The sequence below is a fragment of the Apodemus sylvaticus genome, chromosome 1 (genome assembly GCF_947179515.1).
Source record: "Apodemus sylvaticus chromosome 1, mApoSyl1.1, whole genome shotgun sequence".
NCBI classification, from domain to species: Eukaryota; Metazoa; Chordata; class Mammalia; order Rodentia; family Muridae; genus Apodemus; species Apodemus sylvaticus.
The window spans coordinates 205,418,438-205,423,065 of record NC_067472.1 but is presented as its reverse complement, the minus strand read 5'-3'; positions in this window follow the sequence as shown (position 1 = coordinate 205,423,065).

The following is a 4,628-nucleotide window of genomic DNA, read 5'->3' as shown; positions in this document are numbered from 1 at the left end:
ATGCTGGGCAGTGGTTGGGGATGCCTTTAATCCCTGCACTTGGGACATTGAGGTGGGCAGATTTCTCCATTTGAGGCCAGCCTGGTGTACAGAGTGAGTTCCAGGACAGCCAGGGCTACACAGAGAAACCCTGTTTCAAAAACCCAAAACAACAACAACAAAAACAAAAAACAAAAAACAAAACCAAAAAGAAAACAAACAAAAAACAAACAAACAAACAAAAAAAAACAAATCAGGAGGAGCTATATCATAGGAAAGCCAACAAAAGCAAGTGGTAATAGGATAAATCTCATTGAGCAAATGACACATGCTCTCCACTAATTCTTTTTTTTTTTAATTTATTGATATATTTATTTACATTTCAAATGATTTCCCCTTTTCTGGACCCCCACTCCCCGGAAGTCCCATCAGTCCCCTTCCCTCCCCCTGTTTTCCCACCCAACCCTTCCCACTTCCCTGTTCTGATTTTGCTCTATACTGCTTCACTCAGTCTTTTCAGAACAAGGGGTCACTCCTCCGTTCTTCTTGTACCTCATTTGATGTGTGGATTATGTTTTGGGTATTCCAGTTTTCTAGGTTAATATCCACTTATTAGTGAGTGCATACCATGATTCACCTTTTGAGTCTGGGTTACCTCACTTAGTATGATGTTCTCTAGCTCCATCCATTTGCCTAAGAATTTCATGAATTCATTGTTTCTAATGGCTGAATAGTACTTCATTGTGTAGATATACATACTATATACATACTATAACTGAATAAGAGATTAACTAATTAAGAAAGAAAAAAATCAGGATAAAGTGTCCTTGCTGTTTTTGTTTACAGGGAGGAGTCAGAAAATGGAGCAAATTAAGATGACTAGGGAAACTTTCTAAAACCATGCCAACTTAGCTAAAGTTATGTAATATTAGGATTTAAACACTAATTTAGATATTACCTAATTATTCTATAAGTAAATAAGAAACTCAAAAAGTTATTGAGTATAACAACTTATACATGAAATATACAGCACTTCGTTTTCTCAGAAAGCAATAGGGCAGCTCTTAGGCATTTCCTTTGTGCAGTGACTAGAAAATCTTGATATGACTAGGAAGCTTAGCTTTACCATTAAGCTGCTGAGAGCTAGCATATAACAGTTTAATAGAGAGGTAATATTTCATGTTTCAGAAGGGGGCAATAATTCTATTTTGGCTTTTATACTAAATGCTATGTATATTTAGGGTGACAATTGAAGCATATCACGTGAAAGTCATTAAGATTTAATGACCATCATTACAGTCTCTTGCAATGCACACACAACTGTATAATGCATTGTGGAATGAAAACAGAGTTGATTAGTTGGATTTTACATACTCATGCAGGGAAAACTTAAAAAATAACTTTCAAATGCAATCATTCTAAATGTACTATGCTGATGTACTAAAATCAAAGTATTCCACAGAACTGAAGCACATGACTAACACCGTGCTTTGTTCTAGGAGAAAGCTGACCAGTTCTCAGGGACAGCTAAGCCTACACCATTTATCCTATTGACCATGGCTTATATAAAAACATCAGGTTCCCAGTAAAGAACCAAGTCTAGGAATGTCAGTAAATCTTTTGAGCGTTTTACATCTTTAAAACCATGCTAAGTCTACACTCCTATCTTAAAATCTCAAGCTGATATCAGATAGAGTGAAGTTCCTGGCTATGATAGAAAATAGAAAGGTCTCCAAGCATCATATTCTCTCCAGCTCCAGGAAAGCATCATGTGAGAAATGGAGAAGTAGCCAAAGAGGAAAGCTGGAAACATTCAGCTGTGATGTGATGCACTGTACAAGGTATTTAAAGTTCAGGAGTGTAGTGAACCATCAGGCTTTTCATAATGCTGGGAGCTATTTCTGGGATCTGAAGTGTTTGTCACTACTTATAGTATTACCCTTGTACTCAATCAGCCTACAACTACATGCGTTCCAGAAGCAGTCTGTTCTGAACAGCCACTCTAAAAATCAATCTGTCTATAAAAATACAGCCTTGCTAAGGGTAATGGCAGCATTGGCATTTCTTTCCCAAGCTGAATGAGAGAACGGAGGCCTTCAGTGTCCAATTCTTTAAAGAAAGTAAATATACACATATTAGAAGCTCCAAATGCATCATTATTTGTATCTTTACATTTTATATTTTTTACCATTTTAAAAGGTACAGTGAAGTCATTACTTGAATATATATTATGTTCAGGAACTTTCCCCCTGTGCCCATGTCCTCAAGGATCTTCCCCGGTTTCTCATGCATCTGATGGGAAAAAATGCAAAGATAGACAATCAGACAGTATGCTTGCAGAGAGACTGGGGTACATACAGAATGTCCAACAGACAGACAGACACACACAGAGAAAAGAGATAGAGGCAGAAAGAGAGAGAGACAGAGACAGAAAGAGTCAGAGACAGAGAGACAGAGAGAAAGAGCAGCACCCAACTCCATATGAGATTTCTCCATTAAATACCCCTCCTCAGAGCTCAAGGAATCCTGAAGTAGAAAAATAAGAATAAATAATATGCTTACCATAGGATAGACTAGACACAAGGAGAACAAAGCCTTCTAAGTCAACTGATCAAAACTTATTTGTACACACAGACGGTGAGGCAGCAGACATTGGGTGTATTGGTGTGTGCAAAGTCTTCCCAAAACCTATCTTTCAGTTTAGTATTATAGGACTCCTGAATGTGTAAAAATATGTCTCAGTTTCTTGAGCTCTTTTCTTCTGTTGGTTTGCCAAATCTTACTTTGTTGAGCTTTTCTGTGTGGTAACCTAAGTTTCATTCTTAAATTCAATATACAGATCTAAAAGAAACCACCTTCCTGAAATTATCTGCTGACCGCCAACCATTTATCCCTTTATGATCAATATCGAACACACAAACAAACAAATGTGAAGTATCTTAGGTGAGGGTTAGATAGATGCTTTAGTGATTAAGAGCATGCACTACTCTTTCAGAAGACCCGACTGTAGATTTAGTACTTCATAAGCTGGCTCACAACCATGAAAGTAGAAGGTAACATAAAGCAACATCTGAAATGGTCTTGTGACCTCCACATTTGCATGCTGTGTGCACATATCCACCCATTGTTCAGGTGACATTCCTTACTGTATATGAAGGTGCATCTCTGTATTTTCAATTGTTAAATCTGTACTAATAAAGAGCTAAGTGATGGCAGGAGTTTGATACTGTCATTTCTGAACCTTCACTGTGCTTTAGATTTTAAATTTTGCTGATTTAAATTTTGCTGACTTTGCTCAAAACATGAATGTCATTGCCTGATGGCAATCCAAGAGATATTCTGGCACTGTCTTACTGCTAATTGCTAATTATAATTATCTGACAGCCAATAGAAAGGTCAAAACTACTGGGATTGACCAGGGCAGGAGACAGACAGAGGGGACAAAAGCAGATGCAGGAGTATGAAAAGATACTGATGGAAGCAGAAGATAGGGAACAGAGCTGTAAACAGTGAGAACTAAATGGGTAGGTAGATTGTTGTACAACTTGAAGTAGGTTGAAATGAGCTATCCCATCAAAATGCCTACAGATTTGACCTATACAGAAATCTATGTTTTATTTATGCTGTAAGCTGCTCTGTGAAAAGCCCTGTTTTCACCTATGCTCACAACAATACACACCTGCAAAACAGTATGTGATGCAGCTTCTTGGGTGTATGGATGATTAAACTGATAGACAATTTCATGGTTTCCTACATAGAGGAATCCAGAGAAGCTTCCATCCTTCTTCCAAACACAATTGACCTTCCTGCCTAACAAGTGTAGCCCAGCCTTCTCACATTTCTCTCTTGCTCACATACCCTTTGAGCCTTGGTAACAGGCTCTCAGGGCAGCAATAGAGCCCCTGAGAACAAAGTCTTTGATTTATTGCTTGTGCTGTATGCATAGAGGCAGAGAAGGCCCACAAAGAACTAAGTACACATGTATGAATGCTCACATCTACAAGCATAATCTCTCACTCATGGAGACACTCATCTCTGTACATACTCATGTATCACACACACAATTGGAGAAACCTCCCATGACAGAGAGGCACATGTAGACACACATACTGAAAAATGGTTGTTTCCAAATGTATAGCCATTTAATCTACTGTATACTTGAGAAACTGCCCTGAGCCGCCAAGAAATGGGACTTGTGTGTTAGTTCATGATAACTGTGGCATCCACTGCTTCCTCCTTTTCCTGGACTTCCATTAACCACCGTCCAATCATGTTCTCTTTCAGATATCTCTGGATACAATAGCTAAGGGTCCTGGAATGCAAACTCTATGACCAGTGTTGTGGCCAATCTTTCAGCCTTGTACATCTATCAAGATAGCAGTGTCACAGATGGAGGTAGATGCATAGTGCTCTCACAAGGCAGAGAGGGGAGAGGCATTCAACAGAAAGCAACAGGCATGCCACTTACTTCATTCAGCTTAGAATCTCTGTCTCCTCAGTTGGCTCCAGTGGAGAACTTCATCCCTCTGCTCCCTCGGAATCTCTCTTGACCAATTAAAGGTAAGTTGTCTAAGAGACATGGCAACACAGCTTGTGAGCAATGAGTATTTCTTTATGGTCACCTGTCCCTTTGCCTAATTGTGAAGTAT